Source organism: Bacillus rossius, chromosome 5, assembly GCF_032445375.1.
Source record: "Bacillus rossius redtenbacheri isolate Brsri chromosome 5, Brsri_v3, whole genome shotgun sequence".
Classification (NCBI taxonomy): domain Eukaryota; kingdom Metazoa; phylum Arthropoda; class Insecta; order Phasmatodea; family Bacillidae; genus Bacillus; species Bacillus rossius.
In genome coordinates, this window is record NC_086333.1 from 44887069 (window position 1) to 44910500 (window position 23432).

At 37.9% G+C, this 23432-nt stretch overlaps 1 non-coding gene across 1 annotated transcript; it reads right to left on the reverse strand.

Moving 5' to 3' along the window:
• Window positions 1-22014: 22014 nt before the first annotated feature.
• Window positions 22015-22086, reverse strand: Trnaw-cca (transfer RNA tryptophan (anticodon CCA)). Its single transcript has one exon. It is a non-coding gene; the product is annotated as a tRNA-Trp (tRNA).
• Window positions 22087-23432: the final 1346 nt, after the last annotated feature.

The following is a 23432-nucleotide window of genomic DNA, read 5'->3' on the forward strand; positions in this document are numbered from 1 at the left end:
GGTGATTGGACTACAGTGCTCTTGGACACGACTTTGACGAACATGAGCCAGTTATGAACCAAGAAAAGAAGTGGCTGCACAATCACGTGAAACTCGCCAAAGGACGTGACCTTCTTATTGACCAATGAACATTCTAAACAGGCTTAAATACGTATGGGAAAGTTGCGTCAATCCTAAAGTGGCACATCATTAGATTCAGTGCTTGTCTTGTCGATTGCGCTGGCTATACCACAGCAAATGTTGGCCGACTAGTTCCTTTCAAGATTTGCATAGAGCTCTGTCTTTTTTTATGGCGTGGTTGTCAAAACGAGGTTTTATAAAAAAAATATTTTAATTTAATTACATTAATATGGGTTGCTTATGTACTTTTAAATCTTACGACCATATTCCTAACAGTTATTAAATAATAATGTGAAATTGCTTGAATATATTTACATATGTATACATTTTAAAGCATACAGGATTTACTTGAATGCATTTAGGGCTGTATTCCAAGACGTTCGGGTAAGGCAAAAATAATCACTGCCTTTGTGGGACACAACCGAAACCTAACTCTTGGGCCGTATTCCAGAACGTGCCTAAACCGAATCACACCAAGGAAACAAATCGACAACCGTTTTAATAAATAGTAACCTATGCAAGGCTAGAATCTGTTTCAACGTATTCTAGCGGACGTTTCGCAACCATGGATACAATTGTTACAGCAAAAAATACTATAAATAACATCACCATCACACAAAAACTGGAAACGCTTTCATGTTATTCTCAAATACTTTTAAGTTGCGATTATTTATTGTAATGACCATTAAAGTCTACAAAATATATTCCAGGATAGTTTAGCTATCATTATGTTTCAGTTGGCACACCAACACAGTAAGTACATCTTCCGATGATCACAAAAGTTACTATATACGAGTTAATGGCGCCAGACGCGAATCCGCCATCTAAATGAAATCAACGATAAAGTGAGTTAGCACTGCGCATGCGTGAAATTTGGGCAACATATCGGCAACGGACAGGTCATTAAAATCCGTTTTCCAAAAATAAGGGACTGGTTCGTGTCCTATTTTGCACTAAAAATACGTTTAGGGTACAGGTGTAGCATATTCAATATCTAAACCCTAATTTTTGTGTCTAGGAATACTGGTCTGAATGTATTGTGCTGCTATAGTGATTAAAATATCGCTGATCCAGAGCATGGCACTGATGCCACTTATGTATAGGCTACATCTATTTAGAACATTTTCTGACATTGCTAAATTTAAAACCTTGTATTTTTTAATTAAATACATATTTCAAAAACGAAGGAAGAAAATATTTTATTTACATGTATACTTAATTAAAAGATGCCGTTATAGTTAGATACTTTTTATTTCACTTTGAATTTAGTTTATAGTTCTTAGGCAAATCTACGGTATTGTGCTTATTACTCTGACAGGGATCAGATTTGTACTTGGACGATTCTCCAGATGATATTTTCAAATTTGGCCAATGTTTATTACTAATGACTAATGAATTGCCTGGAAAATGTGTTGTTTTAATATAGGGGTGAGTTGTAAAAAAAAATATGGAAGTGGTGTAATGGTTTGGGCGTCGAACCTGAGTTGTATAGTGGGTAGTTCGGGAAAGTTATAGAGACTTGATGGTTGTGGTTTATTGATTCTGGTTTTACTCTTAGTTCAGGTGTGGCCTATGTACTTGTCTTGTGGTTGTGTTGGTAATATTTTTCTGTGTCGTTTGTCAGTCAGGTAGGTCTTCCTCGCACGATGGCTGAAACAACTCATTACCCGTTCCGAGGACCCTGGTTTTGAAGACATGATATTTCTCGTGACGATGACAGTAATTAAGCTGAGAATGAAGACAGCGCCTCAGCTATAAGTGGGTTTGTGCTTTCACTTTTTTTTTAATATTAGGAATGTGAGATACGTGGGGTTAATACTTTTATATTTCCGATAGCAGAAGCCTTTGTTGCCGTACATACTTTTAATTATTAGTGATTTTATCATATTAAAAAAAACTAATAGAAAAAAACTTTTATGTATTGACACAGCTACAAAGAAATAAAATAATGAAAAAATGCATTTAGCATAATTTCCCTTCTGTTTGATATTTTATAAATACATTTTTATTGAGACATTGTTAATGTGTAGATGTGTGTAAAATTGTGTGTGTGTGTGTTATTTCAATAAGCCTATCAAGTTTACTACCTCAATTGTTTAGTGACTTATTTTTAGAATAGACTTTGTCTTAATAATCCAGTAAGAAAATAATATTGTTTTTCAAACATTGTGTCTTGCATTTTTTTCTGACAATCTTTGATATTTTTATACATAAAAACGATAGCTCTTACTTTCTCGTTGATTTGTTTTATATTAAAATAACTGTCTCATTTTGCAAATGTGCTTTTATAAAATAATACTCTACGCATTATGTTTCATTTTGACTACAACTGGGGAAAGAAAGCACCTAACTCCTAACACCAAGTCAGATAGCGCAGTGGCGAAACGTTAGCCTTGCATCACGGGAGACACGGGCTCGTAACTTGGTCCTAGCAATCCTTGTTTTGCTGTCCGAGATTTCCAGACCTTATTCCAGTATGGACCATGCATGATACATCCCTTTCCAATACACCTGATTTCTGATAGGTCTACTGTAAGTAGGGGGAGCATAGGAATTCTGGACCACTTTTCAGTTTGCATAATGATAAAGATACAAATTATGGTATGGTGACTGTTTTGGTACATTAAATAAATTTGAATTTTAAAATTATCTTATGCAAATGTGTATGGTGTTACAAGTTATAGAATGTCCTGACTGAATTATGGTACACTGACCCATTCTTTCTCCCATTCCCATGCTACCTGAATTATGATATGCCCTCCCTTACTTGCCAGAATAGAATTTGACTCCCCCTCTCGTTAAATTTTATTTCATACTATTATTGTTAATCATTATTGGGCATAATGTTGAAGTAGGAATGTTGTGATTGGATGTTGGAGAAGAATGGGAGGGGAAGGTAGGGGAAGGAAATGTTGGTGAGAAAATCCTGTTGTAAGAAGGGGTATTCAAATTAATGTGGTGGAGAGGAGGGTGGAGGTTGTGGGATGATAGCAAGGGAGGAGAACGAAGGGGTGCCTTGAAGGTTTTGGAAGGGAATACACACGGAAGAAGAAAGTTTAATGGGAAAGGAATTTGAGGAAGGTGAAGGTGAGTTAAGGTTGTGTAGGGTAAGTATGGTGGGAGAATTGTCTAATGACATCATCTGTCACTCTCTCTTTCTCCTTCTCTCCTCCTGGACTGCTGATAGTTAAAAAAAACCTTCAAATATTATAAATATTTGCATAAAAGAAAATTATTGCTAGTAAATAAGCGTTGAAAATAATTTTTCAAATGAAAATTTTTATTTTTTTTTTTAAGAAAAATAAATGTCAGTAAATGAATACTGATAATATTTGTTTCAATAAAAATTTATTTTAGCAAATATTCTAAATATTTTTAAAGCAAAAATAAATTTGGTAAAAAAAATACTCACATGTAAGCACTGCAAAAAAAGGATGCCATATCCATGGCTAGGCCACACTCAATACATATTAGCACAGGTGTTAGTATCCTCCATGCATGCAGGAATATGTGTAAACACAATTTTAATATGGATGAACCTAGGATAGGTTTCTATTTAAAATGCAAGTATGTGGCCAGTTTCACTAACTACGCCAATGCATTACCCAACATGTCGTTAGGAGTCTCCACTGTATGTATAGTTGAAACAAGTAGTAACAAACATATGTACAAATATTTTAACTCGAACTTGAGATCGAGACTCATTGATATTTTCAATAAGAATATCATTGATAAGTAATAAAAAAAACAAAGTTGGTTTACCCCTAACCAAACCCTAATCTCAAAAATAAAAACCTCCATAATCCAAATAAAATTTTAAAAAACTTAAAGTTCTACCTTAAACTCTTGAGTGCACAACCTCCTCCACCAACTTGCCTTCTTACAACTCGCCCATCCACTATCCGCTCCATCTTTTTCACCATAGTCTACGTCCTCACCACTTCCTTGCTGACCTCTACCACGTCTTCATTGTCGCCACTGTTCTAGTATAAACAGCCACCCCATTCACAACAGTCTGGTCGCCAACCCTCAACAACTCATCTGCATCCAGCTCAATAGTTCATCCAATAATTCATTTGTTTGATATTCATTGAGTTCTTATTCACACAGCATCTGAGCGTATGAAAACATAGCCTTAGTTCCCTGAATGGCAAAAGAAGAAACCGTGAGTTTGTAACATAAGTTTTTGTGCATTATTTTGAACTTATTCACTTTTATTATCATAGCACTCTTGCCCTTGTGGTCTTGTATCTTGTTTTCCAGCACAAATTTGTATTGAAAATACATCTAGACATTGAAAAAGAATTTATGTTGGTATTTTAACTTATAAAAATTTCTGTAAATAGCTTGCCATATTGGTATAAGAACCAATTCCTATTGTTTACCATCTTAAATGCTTTGCTTGCTTGCCTGGTTGAAGCCCGCTAGGAGTGAGTCCGCACTAGTACTCTTCAAGATTACAATAATCTCTTTCCAGTGCTTCCTACCTTGCATGTACATTAGCACAGAGTATATACCATCAACTGATACCTGTCACTCCATAGAATAGTACTGTTAGACAACACTTTGTTATACGCACTACATGTTTTCGAAAATAAAAATCGAATTTGGAAAAGCTTGGCGTGGAATAAAAACATTCTACATTTTGCAACACATGTGCAAATGGTCGATATTGAGCCTCTTCCAGCTATTTATTGTATAAAAAAACATTAGGATGTTTTAAGTTTGATAAAATTATGCATGTTTTTCTGTTCTTTGGCGGTCCTGACACATTTCACATTTTAGTACTTGTTAACAAGTAATAAAGGTGTTCCTGGCATTTATTAATTATATATGTACCTAGTTATGAATAATGTTTACTGGCAACAACTCATCTAACAATTGCTATTCCTAATACTTATCCTGAAAACTATAAAACAACTTGAATTATATACAAACTTATTAGTGTGCTGTTATGCATTCCACAAGGAGAATTAAAAAAGATGATGTTTAATTCATTCAGTGATAAACAAATTGCTCATTGAGCTTTACTTGCCTTCATAAGAGCAATGAAGATGTTCCCTGAATATAAACATTAAATGTTTGTTGCCAACCTTTTGCCCTATAAAGGGTTAATACTGTGGTCCAGCTACGAAGCTTGCAAAACCACTAGCACAATCAATCATTAGATAGTATGTGCAACGAGCATGACCTTATGATTACGAGGATCAATAACTTGACAAACAGTTTAAGGAATATTAACACACAAACCATCCCAGACTGTAAGAGCTTCTGAAGCCAAATTGGGATGGATGTTTAATAATTTCATAAGAGTGGAACTAAAATTCAGATCGAGTTTTTAAATTCTCATCCCCACAAAAACAGAAAAAAATTAGTAAACAAGGGGGGAGGATGTGGCACTACATAATTTATTTACTTGGTCCTTGCTGTCCTAAGAAGCCTGATTGTTGGGGCTGCAGAAATAGCCAAGTTTGTAACTACTGCGAAAACCAAGCAAAATTTATAATGCAAAATGCTCAACATAATGCTAAATGTAGTCTGTAGCACAAAAGACCAAAAAACACTCTGGTCTCAATGTTCACCCTTAAAATTAGGCCCGGGAGGGGGGGGGGCACAGGCAAAAAAAGAGACATGATGGAAATAAGATAATGAACTAAAAAAACTTGGCAGCCAGCACTATAAACACAAATAACCTAAATACATCAGAAAAAATTACAAATGCCACATTTTAGAAATGTGTTTTTGCGAGAGAGTATGATGTTTAGTATTTGATAGTTTCAGATACTTTTTTCCACTGCTAGAATTATGCAGGTATTTGAGAAACTGTGAAGTAATCTAAAATTACGCACTTTGACAAGCAACTGTGGAATAAAAGATTCCCTACCAGGCTCTATCATCTAAAATCATAAAACATGGCCGACCACTATAGATTTTTTCTGGAAGGATGGGGTGGAGTGGGAAATCCTAATGGTGTACCATACTAGTATTCCTATGACAAACTTAAATTTTTTCCTTGTTCTCATATGACAATACGTGCTTTTGTGGTATACTTATTGCATATATATACTTTGGCATAACATAATTTGTATCCCGAGGGCTGCACACAGTATTCAGTATGACTATACAGAGGCTTAAAATACTTGACAGAAATGAAAATAAATAATTACCATTTTTTGTACAATTACTTTATTTCTTTTTGATTGAGGATTTGGCTGAAAGGCTAGCACACTTGCTTTTGGAGCTTGGAATCACCCTGGTGATCACGGATCAAAACTTAGGTTTTGATTAAGGAATTTCAAAAAAATTGATATTGAATGACTGTGCTACCTAACAACAACCATTTGTTATGTCATCTGTTATGTCATCCTCGATTGTGGATGACACACTAGCGATACATACCAACGAATTTCCTATGTTGGAAAGGGTGGTGGGGTAAGTATGTGGAAGGAGAGGTAGGTGGAGATAGGAGAGATGGTAATGTATGCAGAGGTGTATGTGTTGGATTTGTGAAAGAGAGGAGAGCCGAGGAAGAGATGAAAGGAGTGGTGGAGTGGATAACAGGAAAAAGAGGAGATGAGAGTGTACCACAATTTTGACTGTGATGGAGAAAGGGGAAGCAGGAAAATACGAGGGAATACTATAATTCAGATACACAGGGTGAAGATTGGTGGAGGGGGAAGGTGGGAAGTTTGTACCATAATTATGGCACAGCATATCATATTTAACATGAAGTCCACATAATGTTCCATAATTAATATAGTTCATTACTCACACCCAGTGTTAGACTACCAGATAAATCTCTAAGTCATACATGATGATTGCTCACATTTCTTTGTTCCTGTTGGCTGTTGCAGGGAATAGTGTTGATAGCCGAGGCTGCACCGATGAAGCATAGATGTGAAGTATCGAAGGAGGGGGAGGAGGAGGATGAAGATTTATTGGAATTGGTAGAGTGTATAGGATGCTGAAGTGGGGTCACCCTCATTACTTAACACTCTGCCTGATTACAATCGGCATGGAGGATTCCTGACAAGGTGCTGATGAACCTGATTGGGGAGAAGGTACACAAACATTTGTTGCATGTGATAGAAGCCACCATTAAATTTGTGTTGGTGGAATGCTTATTCTGCAATGAGCTCAGTGAGGCTGCAGGGGCCGGTCCTTAGAGGAGGTGCTCTTGGGTTTATCGTTGTCTATGGTCTGAAGACATGACCAATGGTGTGTAGAAGCAGTACCCTCTTCACACTCAACCAGGCCCGTGCTTTCTTGTTATCTTTTTTTCTCTCAAAACTCTGTATGTTTCTCTCCAAAGTGAAGTTCGTTGCATGAGCATAGTGTGCGAGAAGGCCCTCACAACAGTTTAAAAATACTCCAACCTCCCACAGAGTTATCGCCCGGGCATCCGCTTCTCTTCAAAAGGAAACTCAGTTGCTGTTTGGGGAAATATTCAGTAAAAAACTACAGACTCTCACAACACTGTCACTATAATATTAATAATAATGTAGTAGCCCTTAATATAACTATGCCTTTTTATAAACAATTTTATTATTTAAGAAGCAAAGTTTAGCTTAGAGCTCTCTTTATAAAATATTTCTTAAGTTACACTCTTACAGAACGTCTATAAGCCACAGCTTGCCTTAAATGCAAATTTATAATCAAACAGCAAATTAAAATATTTTTAATAAAAATTCCATGCATATATAGATTCATATCATTATACATTTATTACTATAAGCTATACCGTACATAAAAGAGTATATGAAAATTTAAGCATACATATTACTTTAAGAAAAAGGAAATTCCTCATGCATGCTTCAAATGCATGTAAAGGAACATATTCTTAGGTGCACTATACCTCACTATGTAAGATGGCTTCTTTTTCAGTTCAACATGGTGGGGGATGCAAGTGATTGGAGCACCACCACTTAAGTGCTATACCTACCCAATCTGATCATGAGCTGCTGCAGGAAAGCTCAGCGGGGATCCAATCACTGCACTACTAATAACTTGAGTGGAGTCTAGGCTAACCATAAGTGCTATTGCCAATGCATGCAGGAGTACCTCTAAGTTGTCTCGGTCACTCCCTTAGCCACCCCATGCTGAAGCCCAGGGAGCTTACAGGCATTTAGGCCCGGTGCACCTGGCCCTGCATATGGTGCACTAGACTCCATTCCGTAGGCCATTGGGCTCTACATGTAGACACCCACCTTTTGGATTCACTGCCAGGGCTCAAAAGTCGAACCCCCGCAGAAAGGTTTCAGCCGCATTTGTTCTTGCCGCAGATTCAGCCCATTCAACATTTTTGGTTCCCATCTAGACAATCTGAGGATGCCTGAGACAGAGATACAACAATCAGAGTCCTCTTTGGCTGATCTATCGATCACCCATCGGTGCCGCAAGGAGGCAGAGGATTGCCATGATTGCCAAGAGGCTATGCATTCGCATCATTGCACCCTTCACACAGCCTTATTGGAATGTGTCACGGATAACTAGAGCTGGCAATAGCTCTAACACCTCAAGCGAACAGTCACTTTCTCTCCCAGGAGTCAGACCCACTCCCGACCTCCTCACATCGGTGATACCTACCTTCAACCTTATGAACCTACTCTGATGTCACCAGCAGATTCTTCCCACCACGTGACTACCTGTTGTGTCTCCTCACCCTGTGTTATTTAAAGAGCAACAACTTGTGGAGCAAGCACCTGTTGCTATGTTTAGCAATACTGATCATTACACCACTATTCCCACACCATAGGTACATCGCCAGACTCCATCGTTCTCCCTACTGCTGTAGTTGTACTCTCTCCTACATTTTCACTTTCCAGTAACTCATCAACATATACCAATGTTGTTGTAGTTGACAATAAACCACAACAAGAAGGATCGCTGGGGTTGCTGATGGAAGATTTTGATTAACTCGACCATCACCAGCATCAGCGGTTCGAAGACCTGGTTGAATTTAGATGATAATGTAGTAGGATTTTTGAATATTAGTAATCTCGTGCATCAAGATGTCGATACGCATAATACTTTCAGTAATCTGCTTTTTTTGTTGATCTTCACAATGAATGAGCTCTTCTTCAACAACAGCAGCGGCAGTGGGATCATCATATTACCCTTGAGAATGAGATTGCAAAGGGTGGTGGAGGGGGGTAGGGAAGAGTACTATTGCATCTCCTTACCTAGGCATTGGGGCAAATGGGAAGTTAATTGTGTGTGTTTTTTATAATCATATTTTTTTTGAGATGTTAATATGCATTTTAATTTTCACTGTGGATTTTTAAAATGTTTATATTGTTCCATCGTGTATTTGTATTGTTATTTTAATGTATTTTATTTAATAAATATGTTTGAAGTGGATTTTTATTTTATTGCAACCTTATTAATTTTTAAGAATTTTAGGTGTTAAGTTATCTTTATTATTTTTAATGTTAATGTGTTATGTATTATGCATCTGGTTAAACTTCTCTTATGTGTTCTTTTTCAGACAGCTCATACAAACACGAAATATTTCAGTGTCAATAACCATGCATAAATGTATTGGGAGTGGGTACAATATATACATTTAAATATAAAATATATAACAAAACTTTAATTTTCTCTATCAGATTGATTCATGGCAGATAGTGCACAATGACTACACTGCAAGTGTAGAGAATACCAAAACCTGCACATAAATGTATTGAAAGTAGCCTAACAATGAATATAGCATGCATTTTTTCGTTAATTTCCTATTGTGTCTTTTCTTTGAAGCAAATATTAACTAAATTAAAATGTACCATGTCTGTGGTGTTCAGAAAGTACTTTTTTATACTTAAAAAATGTTGTCATTGTTTGAAGATTGAATTTATTTATACTCTTGTGCAGAGTAGTAGAGGAGAGACGGCTGATGTTATCTAAATATAGTTTCACCTACCTTCCCCTCCAAATTTTTCAACTCATCTTTACCTCAACTCTTTCGCCTCTCACTATTCCTTCTCCTCCACAACCTTCAAATCACCTTCATTTTAATCTCACAAATATTCCCTTCTTCACCTTTCTCCCTACATATTCCATTCCATCTACAAACGTCAACTCATATTCACATATCCCTATCTTCCACACCTTTCTCCCATGCATTCCCTTCTACAACCTTCCCGATTAATTTTAATACACACACAACTTTTGCCTTTAACATTTCTCCCCTCCAAATACTTTCCTATCCTCCATGCTCCTCCAACAACCAATCAAAACACTTCTAGCCCTTGCTACACACAATAATTAAAAAATAAATAAAATTGCGAAATAAAGAAAATGTTGGAATGGGGGAAGTAGAAAAGAGGGGTAATAGGGGAACCATAGGTTGAGAGGTAGAGATTGTAGTCTGGTGAGAGGGAAACGAGAGGAGGGCAAAAATGTGTTTTTTTATATGATGGTTGGGAAGGGGGGTGTTAAATAATCTGGTGTTAATATGCTTCCCCTACTACTTCCCAATACAAATATTTTTAGGAAGGCCTGTTGTACGTTTTTTCGTCTATATTGGCCCTACTGACGGCGAGTTGTAAATATATAAATTAAAATTAAAATCTTCATGTGTAATTAAAAACAATTTTTTTGATATGCGCCTTTTCTGTGATGGTGAATGTTCTTAAATTTGTTTCAAATGTATCTTTATTTGCATGAATCATTCAAATAAATATACCTTCATATCTATATATATATGTATGTGTGTGTGTATATAAGTGACATTAACTGTTATTGCCCAGACTTTACGGAGTGAATAATTAGAATACAAAAATATATTTTATTTCAGAAATTTAAACTACTGGTGATGAGAGATTGGAATAAATTTTTTTCTTAAATCAGACGTAGACAGTAATTTACGTCTTATTTTGTATGTGAAGAGTGTAAAATTCCATCAAGAAGAACCAAAATTCTTTTTAAGGGGTGGAAAAGTGAATGGTGTGTTTTTTGTTATTAAATCGTACGTAGACAGTAATCTTTCTTACTTTTTTTTTTTCAAAATAAAAGTAGACTGGGATTTTTATCATGTGTGCAAAGTTTCAATAAGAAATATAAAAATTCTTATTTAAGGATTGGGAAAGTGGGAAGGGGTTGTTTTCTAAGAATCTACTGTGGGCAGGTATCTCTTTTTTTTTTTTTTGTAAATCATATGTAGAATGTAATATTAATCTTAATTTGAACATCAGCTGTGCAAATTTTCATTAAGAAGTGCCAAAATTAGGTTTATGTTTAGGGTGGATGGTAGAAGGGGTGCTGTTTTAAATATTATTTAGATAGTGACATTCCTGTTGTTTTGAAGGATAAATGTGGAAATTTTCTAATCAAGCTCGCCACAAAAGTGACGACTTTTTATTTTAAACAAACACAAACAGGTCTTAATACACACATATTTCTAGTCAATCACTTCGATTGAATTTATGGGTTTCAATTTTATTATAATAAATAAATAAATTTGGTCTGACTATATAGTGTTAAATAACCAAACAAACGGCATGAGCTATGTGTTAACAGTTATTATAAAAATTAGTAAAACAAATAAAAAGTAATCACATAAATTTTTAAAATCTAGTGCTCAACTTTAATAATTTATGAAAAGAAAAGTAATTTATATTTACTCTCTAGTGTCGGGATTCGAGCCAAAAGTGTGGACAAAGCAAAACAAAGAAGACGTGTGAAAATTTCGTAAAGATTGTTGGAGCGCGTGGAAGCACAGCCAAACGTTCTGCGGAAGGTGATCACAGGAGACGAATCCTGGATGTTCGATCCGGAGACCTAAAGGCAACGTCCCGAATGGCACCATAAAGTGTCACCCCGTCCGAAGTAGGCCCACATGAGCCAATCAAAAATCGAAACAGTGTTCGTTGTGTTCCATGATTCGAAATAAATCGTCCACTCTTGACAACGCTGTATTTTGGAAACTATTTAATAATTAAACAGAAACGTTTCTGGGCTCAAATTGTAGAAGATTTATTCTACAAACTTTGAAAACGTATGAAGTACATAGTTTTTATCATAAATCTAGACTTTCATAATTAAAATTTCCAAAAACTGATGGAAGGTAGAAAATTTGATGTTTTTTGGACTCTTTTTTGTTTTTATTTTTTTGACAATGTTGCGTTTGGCGCTCAAGGTAACGAAAACTTAAATTATTAATAGGGCTAACATAAACATCTGAGTAAAAATCAAAATCACCGAATCTGACTCAAGGTTTGATACATATATGGTTACTGGACTTTAGCCTTCATCCTGTTTAAACTTTCGTCAATTTTGTGGGCAAAATCCATTTCATTTCCATTGCTAACTAAGATGTTCACACTCAACTCGCCTAAAGAAGTGTAACTTCGAAAAACATTACGTATTAATGCTCACGTAATTTTTCTATGATAAATTCAAAAATATTAATATTTCTTAATAAAAATAAACTCACCCTTTTTACAGCTCTCAGGGATTGAAATTCGGAAAAAATGAAAAAGTTGGTAGTATGTGTTTGCTTAGGTACCTTTAATACCAAATAACTTAAATTGCTCTTGATTAAATTTGAATATGTGAGTTATAAAATTATATTTAATTAATATTTCCACCCCTTTATGGGTGGAATATTGAAATACTATAAAGCTTATTGTTTGAGTTATCTAAATTGAAATCCCATTGGTGGTTTACGTGTGATCCTGGCGGGAACAATTACAAGAATATATATATATATATATATATAAGTATAAATATTTTAGCTATTATGGTTTATTTATAAATTTATGTAATATATAGACTTTTCACCCTGAACTATTTTATTATTAGTGTGAAATTAATCTTACATTCTATAATTTTTTATTGGTTTACTGTCTAATAAATATTTGAAACTTTTTGTTTTTTTTTTCTTTTTCTTTAAGACGAATAGGTCTTCTGTCAATAATCTGGCAAGTTTAACCTGGAGAAAGGTATACATCCAGAAGGTATATTTTAAAATGATATGTACAATGAACATAACGCCAGATGAGGTATATAACTGTTTTCCCACCACGTAGTTTTTAAATTTGAACCTTTATCGTTTGAAACCATTTCAGCACGAACCAAATAAAATGTAGTGCAGTACTGTCGTAAATACATGTGACATGAGTCTGTGTAGTATTCCTATTGATTGAGCATAAAAAAAATCTCTGAATGTTTTGACATCTCCATAAAGAAAAGAATAAAAATTTTTTATCGTCTTTTATTCTGACAAATTCACTTTATCCTCTGCTACTTATTCTGCTGCTACTGCTACAGTTGCTAGTGTTCTACCACAGTCGCTAAAACTGTTACTGCTACTACGAGTACTGATGCTGCTCTTTGTTCTTATTAGCTCCGTATCTTATTCAGGGCCGGTGCAAGGTAAATTGGCACCCTAGGCGAAAAACCTTAATGCCAACCCCCCCCCCCCCCTCCCCAGGTCGGACACCCCAAAAAAATTTTTCCTTGCCTCAAAATATATCACGTAAGCCTAAGATTTTGTCAACAATCAAATGTAAGCAGGCTTGTGTTTTTTTTTTACTTTTTTACTTATTACAAGTCATAAACATGCCACCGTGGACTTTAAATAATTACTTATATCAATATAAACATTCCAAACTGTTACAAAAATCCATTTTCATCTAGTTTCAATAATCGTTAAACATATTACATGAGCTGTTATGTGTCTTGCTGCGCCGCCCCCAGCTATTTGGCGCCCTAGGCGATCGCCTAGTTCGCCTGTACGGACGCGCCGGCCTTGATCTTATTGCTTCTACTTCTGCTGCTATACTGTTACTGTTGCTAGATTTCTACTGCTGCTGCTGCTACGACTACTACTGCTACTAGCTGCACAAATGCTACTGCTGACGTCGCTGAGCCGAGAGGCGTGTGGCCCTCCCACAATCCCCTCCCTCCCCGCCCCCGGACGGACTGATGGGGGGGCGCGTGGGCGGAGACGGCTCCCGACGTGGCCGCCTCCAGCAGCCTCCGCGCTCCGGCCGCCCCAGGAACTGGTTTTGGCATAATGGGGATCTCCGCCGGCCCTTTCTACTTACGCGTCCGCAGCAGGATTGCTCGCCTGCCCCCCCCCCCCCTCCTTCCCCCTTCCACCCTCGACGCCTCCCCCGCCGGCCAGGGGTCAACAGGCCAATCATTCGGGTCAAACAGGAATTCAATGAACGCGCGCGGGGCGCGTGGCTGCTTCGCGCCTCCTCCTCGCCCCTCCTCCTCCCAGGGAGATTAATGACACCGCCCGGCCGGTCACCTGCGCATCTCTTCTCTCGGCGCCGCGGTTCAACAACAGTTGTTCTCTGCGCCGTCCGCAACACCAACAATAATTAACGGCAGCCGTATTTTCTTCTTCATTTGCTCGTAGTTCTGTACATTTTTTACAACTATAACATTCTTGCACGCGTTGTTCTCACCAAATATAAATAATCAAGATATATTTACCAAGTGCGATTGTAAAAAGTCGCACAAGTGATACAAATTAAAAAAAAAAACATTCGCGATTTTTTACACATAGACCTAGTATTATAACACTTAGTAAACATCTGTTGTAAATATTTGTGGAAACAGACAATTCAAGAGATGTGTGTTATTAGATTTACAGAAACAGCCCTTAAATTGTAGTTTTGACGAGAAAATAAAAAATGGAGTGTAAAATACAAAGTAGAAAAGTGGTTTATTTTCAAATGAATGAAAAATAGTTAGGGTAAAAAAATTGAAAATCTATATGCTTATATATATATATAATATTAATCTAGTACCTATAATGGACCAATAAACAAAGGTTTTGCAATTAGTTTATTTATATAATTGGCCGAGTTTTTGAAATCACATGGCTTCCATTATATTAACCACATTGTCAGTTATCTTTAATATTACGAATACTACGCTATCTACTTTTTGGTGTTAACGTGATTTAGTTTATTTGTCGAAATAAAGGTTGCAGTCCAAACGTCCGCCGTATTGTGCTACATCTGGCTTGTAATTCGTGATAATAGATGCCCATGTTATGTTTTTAGATAATAATCTGATGCCAGGGGGAAATAAATGTCAATGAAATACAAGTATTACCGTCTGTCTTACAAGAAACATATTTTTAAGTTATTTTATCTAGTCATGTAAATAAAGTAGGCTAGTATAACTTAATGCGCACACTCTTTATTTAAGTTTTGAAATCACAGCTAGACACTCCACGTAGTGAAACCTTGGGAAAGGGTTGGCGGAGGGGGGGGGGGGGGGGGAGGTTGGTGTGGAAGGTTTACGTACTTCAAACGATCTCACAAGAATCATCATAGAGCATTAAAAATAAACTTATAAACTTGGCAAGAGTAAAGCTCAAGATATTTTGAGTGCGAAACGACCATAAATATGTTGACACTCCATGATCGTCTATGCACTCGGGAAAATTACATCTGCTCGTTGACTACTGACTCGTGACACGTGTTAACTGGGATGCTCGTGATTCGATACTTCTTCTGTTGAAGGTATTCCATTGGCCCAGAGCCCTTCATATAAACTGTGGCCCAATCACTGAAGCAGCAAAAAAGGCAAACGTATTTGGGTTCTAGCTCAAAGCGAAATAAATGCGCGAATTTTTCAGGTGTCTATAAATTTGTCTTGGCTGGACGGAGTCTCGGACGGAACATGCTATCTCAGACCAAGCTTTTTTCCTTCTGATTTCTGTATTTCTTCAACCCAATGTCATACAGAGCCTGAAATTTATTAATTACAAGTTCTTCGCTGAACTCGTCCATTCTTAAAATTAAATTTTCATCAATCTACAATAACAACATTGACCGTAAACACGATGATATTCGTTTATAAAAAACAGATGAAGTCAAGCTACAAATATTAAAGTGTCCCACACGTGAAACGAAATTTAATTTTTCAGCATAAAGGAAGGTAAATATATATTTTTTTGAAGTTTACTTCTGTAAGTTTTCCTTGCCGTTTCCGTAGTGCTCTCTGCCGGGCGGCACGACGCGACAGAATTAGAAACAGAATCTGTTCTTTGCGGGTCGTCGGAGCGCTTATTTTGTCGTGCTGACGTCACGGTGACCTTGTGAGCGTGTCGGTAACGTCGTGCCCGGCTTCAAGTGAGTGAAGTGAGTGAAGTGAGTGAAGTGACTGCAGTCGACGACAGCGAAGCCTCATCTTGGATCGTCCGCGAGGTGGGGAGTGTCCCGGGCTGAATGGACCGCACAGCACCGCCGCCGATATCATCGGCATCTTCTTCCTCCTCTGCTTCTTGTTGTTGTTGTTGTTGTTGTTGTTGTGTTGGTTCCCGCGCAGCTTGTGGCGCGCCGGGCGACAGGTGTCTCAATTACCTGTGATCCCCCCACCCCCCTCCGACGTCATCCACCCCCTTTCCTTCTCGCTCTCGTTGCCCCAACGCCTCGCATGGCTGGAGGCCGTGCTCTGCTTCAAGGGGCGCAGCTGGCGATCAGCAGACGCCTCGGGGTTCCAACACTTTTATGCCCCGGTGTTCCAAGACACATGAACCAAGGATCCAGGTGTCGAATGTGCTACACCCGTGCCCTAACCGTGTTCCTAGCGCACGATACGACACACGACCAGTCCCTTGTTTTTAGGGAACGGATTTTGGTGTCCTATCCGTTGACGATCCGTTGCCCGAATTCCGCGCTCGCGCAGAGCTAACTCACTTTGTCGTTGATTTCGTCCAGATAGGCGAATCCACATCTGGTGCCATTAACTCGTATGTAGTCATTTTTGTGATCATCTGGGAACGTACCAAGCGTGGAGCATTTTGATTTTTCCATTTTCTCGTCATTATTATTTTTAAAACGTGCGTGTATTTTCGCACCAATAATTTTACTCGTGAAATATGTCCGTGGATAATATTTGTGGCAAAACAACATAGTCCTATGCAGTGGCGTGCCCAGGATTTTGCTCTGGGGGGGGGGGGGGGTCAGGCAGAAGGCTAGGGCCTTTCTGGGGGGTATGGAATACCCCCCAGCTAGGCGGGGGGCCCGGGGGTCCTCCCCCGGGAAAATTTTGAAAAATACGTGTTCAATATTGCTGATTTAGGCTATCTAAAAATACTGACCGTAACTTCATAAAAGTCAGTTTTATGAATTTAATATTAAAATATTTTTAGCCCTGAGGGGGGGGGGGTCCGGTCCCGCCGCCCCCCCCCCCAGGCACGCCACTGGCACTATGCAAGAGAGATATAGTGTTAAAATTTACAGAAACAGCCCTTAAATAAAAGTAATGACGTGAAAATGCAGAATCAACATTGTGTGTTAAATGCAGCCTTGAAATAAACTAATGACGTAAAAATGTGACTACCCAACTTTTGGCTGTGAACCCAAGCCTTATTAAGGTGGAGAGACATGGAAGCCAAAACACGTCATCTTGTATTGAACTGTTTTTTTAGGTACTAAGACATATTTTTCCTTCATTATTAAAAAAATCACTTCTTTTTAATCCGATGGACTGTACACTTTTATAGATTTATTTTTGCTGTAAAGAGCTTGACTTCTGATAATATTTTTAAATTTACAGTTAACAGAGTTGTGTACCATATTTAAATGTTCGCTCTTAACTTGAAAACTGTTTTAGATACAATTACTCTTGCAGATTGTTTTTTAGGCAACTTTAATGTATTAGAATGAACGTGAAATTAAAATTCTGTAGTTTAGTCTTTTCTGCTCGGATAAAATAAGCGTGTATCAATCATTGAAGTGCCAAAATTGTCAAAACTACTTAATAGAAACTTTTTTTATAAGCATGATTAAGAAAAAAATATTTATTCGTTAAATCTGTCAGTGTTACGTGATGTAATCACGCAAACATGTATTGAGACTCAAGACAATGTTTTTTACATTTTACATACAGGGCGAGTGAATTTTATGACAGGTACAGGTAGGCAGCAAATAATTCAGAACATACATACAGAACTCATCAAAATTTTCATTAAATACCCGAATAAATTTTAAAAAGGCTGTTTATTAACTTGTTAATAAGAATACAGTTTATACATTTTACAGATCTATAAAATATTTTGAAAAAGTAGAATTATACGTTTAATCTTTTAAATAATATTTAAATAGTAATGTTTAAGCTGGTCCAAAAATAACAGTAAGTAGTTTAGTATTTCGATTGCTAAAATTTATTTATGCTTAGCATTGCGAGAACTATTTTCATTGGTGATAAATTCTGGTCTAATAAGTTTACATTATAAAAGTAAACACGGTATTTATTTTTAATTTTACAATAAACTTAAAGGATGAGATTAAAATAGAACATAATTGTGGCTTTATAAAATATTTACAATTCAGTACAAGTAGGAAAGTCAACATGTAATTTTATAAAGTAAAACCTACAAAATTCTGATCAGCATGCACCACGGAGTATTTTGGGGCAAAAACTTTGTGATTATTTAATAGATGTATTCTAGACGTTCCATTTTTTTACATATTGGGTATTTTTTTTTTAACATTATTACTGTGTGTTTCCCTTATACTGATATAATTTACATTGTAATTATGGATATCGACTCGCTCTGTGAATACTTTTATAAGTTAAATTTTCTTATGTATGTAGATTTTGTCGTTTATAATTATAAGTAACAAGTCTTAACAACAGATATGAACTCCACATTCCAAATTATTCAAGTTTTAAGTAGATTACGAAGAAAGTCTACCTATAGCAGTTGCTACTTTGTGCGACTTCCGGAAAATATTTTACGTTAAAGATTTTCGTTTCATGATCCCTCGACCCCAAAAACATAGTCAAAATTAAACACTGGAACTTAAACCTGTAGGATTTATAAATGGAACCTACGTAGCTATGTTTATTTTACAAAGGCTACTATTTTAAAGCTTTGTTGTGCTTGTTACCTCTTGGAGAAAGAAAAAGTACCTACTTACAAAAGGTTTAAGCGATTCATAAGCCTAATCTGTGAACGATTCATTTTTTTCTATCTTATCGTAGCAACGATCTAGCAGCAGACAGACAATGGTGTTCCGTTATTGGACGCGAAACAGTTCCCCCTCCCCATCCTCCTTTTCAGATAATTATAAATTATAAAAAAATACATTTAAAAAAATGTGTTCTGTTTCGGCCGGCAGTTGCGGGCGGGGTCGAGACCCGTGAGTGTAGCGACGCCGAAGAGACGAGGGCTGGTCCTAGTAGGGGAAGAGCGAGGAACAGCGGCCTGAAGAGGGGTGGAGGGGGGCAAAGGTGCCCCCACCTGCCGCAAGAAGGCCCGCCCCGCAGATGATACGGCCAGAACGAGTACCGGAGCATTGCCGGCACGCGAGCCGCGTCTGTGCCCCCATAACCCCCCCCCTTCCCCCCACCCTAAACAATCCGACAAGAAAATAAAATACTCGGGGGCAGCATCTGCACCTGCCGAACATCCCCCCCCACCACCACCTGCTTCAACCACGTCCCCCTCGAAGCCAAAGACGGCCTGCGGAGAGAGGACTCTTAAAGAGCACGGTGAACCCACGATTCACTGAACCCCGATGCGTCCCCCGAACATTTCCGAAGTTCGCCGATCGCTCGCGTGACATCGCGGTCGGAATAACCAAAAAAAAAAAAAAAAAACAAATCAGTGCAAATATACACCAAATGTCAACGTCGGGAGAGACGCGTGAGTGTAAAATATATGTGGTCGTTAATATTTCAGATATTAGTCAAATAAATATCTAATGTGTGTTGCTAATTTCTTCAATACAAAAAAAAAAGAGGGGTTGTTGTCTCGCTGGTAATAAAAATTAATAAATGAAGTGTTCAGTTCACCCACCTTGCATAAAGATGACCCGGATCCCATTCTCGGCGGGGTCGAAATAAAATTTTTGTTCAAATGTATGTACCTACATGTCTGAGGTAATGAGGTTGGTAATTTCTTATTCGTAGTATTGTTACGAGTATAGTTTGGGGGAAGTAGGTTCGTAAGGGATAGCTCAATTAAGTTTTATTGCAGTTTTATTAGTTACTAATATTTATATTACTAATAATAATTGTACTTAAAAAAGTCTGATCACCAATCATTTGCACTTAAAAATGTTATTTGCAAGTCACTCAATGTCGGTCAAGTTTCACAGTTAACACTCCTCACTGGAGCTAGGATGGACAGTGATTCGCCCCTTACCTCTCATCTGTCCACACACACAGTCTCGCGCCACTCAGTCGCACTCTCCCGGTCCCGTCGCTCCGCGTCGCGCCACTCTCGAGGGGGTCTCTCACCCTCTTCGCCGATGTCGCACTTCCATTCACTCGCGGAACTCTCCGAACTCTTGGAACTACCCGGAGGCCGGCGTCGTCGCTTATATCCCCACGGTGTCCTTCTCGAAGGGACGAGAGCAGCTGTGACGTTTCACGTCATTCAGGGCCGACCCGGCGCCCGAAACCTCCAGAACAGCGACGCTTATTAACGCCACTACACGCGGCGGCCTCTGTAAGCCCGGAATTCCCAGGCCGCAAAATGTAACAATAGCCCGAGGCATGACGGTACGCCGGGAGAGGAGGGGGGTGGGTAGCGAGGGCCCTTGTTATCCGGCCAGGCACGCGTGGCATACCTTACTTCAATGGACGGCGCGTGACGTCATTGGCTATGTGGGGCCGCCAGCCATCTCCGAACCTGGCGCGCGTCGCGGTCCTGTCTGCGATCGTAACAGTATGTTCTGTCTAGTGTGACTGTAGCACGGCTCTCGTCGGCAAGAAGGATTTCGATGTCGGAATCGGCTTTCAGTGTTGCTAAGGCTTTCAGCTCATCAGAAGGGGCGTTTGGTTTTGTTGACTTGGCTAATGTAATGGCAGTCCGTACAGTCCACCGAAACTCCTCCTTTTCGATTTTTGGCAGTTGGAATATGACACTTTCTACATTAGAAACTATGTCTTAAAACAGGGATCTTATGAGGAGCAAATCTGAAGTTGGTACTGTTATATTTAGTATTTTTTGCTATAAAATTTGTATCGATGGTTGTGAAACTTCGTCTAGAATGCGTTCATACCAGCTTCTAGTCACGCGCAGGGCACCGTTGATTAAAACTGTTGCCGATTTGTTTCCTTACTGGGATTCAGTTTGGACACTTTCTGGAATACGGCCCGCGAGTTATGTTACGGTTGTATCCCAGCAAGGCAGTGTTTATTCGCTACTCACACGAACGTCTTGGAATACTGCCCGTAGTGATCATTCTCGACAGGTCAATATGACCGTAATAAATGCGTGACTGACAGTTTTTGAAAGTTTTAAAGTAGTTTCATCTTCATACAGGTGTACACTGGTTGTCACAGAAACACCTCAATAATTGTCAACAAAAATGAGTACATAAATAAAACTGTTCTTTCATACAATCACGAATGTGTTCATAAGTCCTGTCGTCGTTGTGTTGTATAGATTATATATGTTAAGTTTCATCGCTTTGTTCACCTGTGCGTCGCTGTGTTACCACGGTTGTAGTTTTTGTTAACTTTTCTTAACTGTTCTTGTAGCAACTGTCTCGTGTTTAGTTAGCCCACTGTGTTAGTCTGTGCTGTGACATTTTTAGAAGAAACTCTTTCTACGCAATTATCTGTGCTGTCTATATATGTAATATTTGGCTCGTTCTTCGTGTGTTCATCTTTGTTGTTTATTCTTGAGGTTTTTCTATGGAAACAAGTGTAAACCAGCAATGGCGTATGCCCATTAAATTGCTACACGTTTGTACCAATCTCTGTACGGGAATAAAATTTACTATTGTGTTTTCAAGCGATTGGGATATACAGGTATCTAAATAAAAGAATTCATAAGGGTTATAAAATGAATTTTTCATATAAATTTGTTTAAGCAACAAGTTGCGGAAAACTTATATACCTAACAATTGACTTTGGCATTTTAAAGACAATACTGAGCTTTTAAATCATCATTTATTAAAAATAAGACTATGACCCCGACGTGATTTGAACACGCAACCTTCTGATCTGGAGTCAGACGCGCTACCGTTGCGCCACGGAGTCTTCATTAACATGTTGTCTCTTATTTTTGTATTACTACCCATACACGTTATAATATTAATAAATATAGTGTAATAATATAAATTAATAAATGTACGTGTCGTGCGTTACAGTTTATGCAAGCTTTTTTTTTTTAAGAATTTTAATCCCATTATTGTATGGTTATTGTTAATTTAGCGCACTAAACGAACACCATTATTTATTCAAAAGTGATTTGTTTTACGTAAAGATGGAGAAAAATCTTTATAAACAGTATTTGATATTTGATTAAAAGGTGTGCTTCAGATACCTTAAGCTTGCAAAGTGATACTGTAGGAGAGAAACGCCACTCGGTATTCACAGAGAAACATTAAGCCGACAGGATATTAAGATTACCTACAGTACCACAGCATGCTCCAAACTATACTTTCTGACAACGTTGTGATAAAGTAATGAAACTATCGATCCTGGCTTCAATACATGTATGTGGTTTAGTGTTAAATTTATAGAAATAGCCCATAACTAGAGACCCGGAAATTTCGCGGATTCATTTAGTCGCAAGCTAGAATGCAAACCTTCACACTCTCGCACTGTGTTCATGATTGGCACGCAGTTATTTGGACACGCCCCTCTACGACCGGGAGCCAATGATGCCCAGCTAGGAGAGAAGTAAGCGAATCAGGTAGTGCCAAATAACAAGGATAAAAATGTTTTCGCTTAGAAATCAACCAATGGGAAAGTAAACATGGGTCGAGCACATCTATAACTTTGAATTCTATCCTGAGGCCAGAAGAATCCGCGAAATATCCGGGTCCCTACCCATAACTAGGAGTCATTACGAGAGAAAAAAAAAAACAACAACATGGCGTGTACGACTCTACATTAAGTGCGTTCTGTAGGGTTCAAGGTCGTTGTGGTGTTTAATGATTTTTAGAGCTTTGGCGAAAATCAAAAAATACAAATATTTTTAATGTTGTGACTACACCCGTTTGTCACTCGATTTTATTTTAAAAAATCAGTAACCTAATTTCAAATGGTTTTATTTCCAAATATCGCGTAATTTTCCAGTAAAAGTAATTGCATGCGTATATTTTGGTCTCGACATCATAAAAAAAAATACTTTGCATTATTTTAATATAACAAAATTGATTTTAGAAAACATACCACAGCGAAGATGACAGGCAAGGCTGCACTGAAACGGAAACCGATAGTGAGGATACACTCTGAGCGAACTAAGAACGCTTGCAGCGCAGCAACGCTGGCGACCGAGGTCAGCAACAAGAGTTCACCTGGGAAAATCTGAACGCGAGTGGCTTGATTATTGCCGGATTACAGAGAGTGAACTGGACAATATAATGCCGGATTAAATA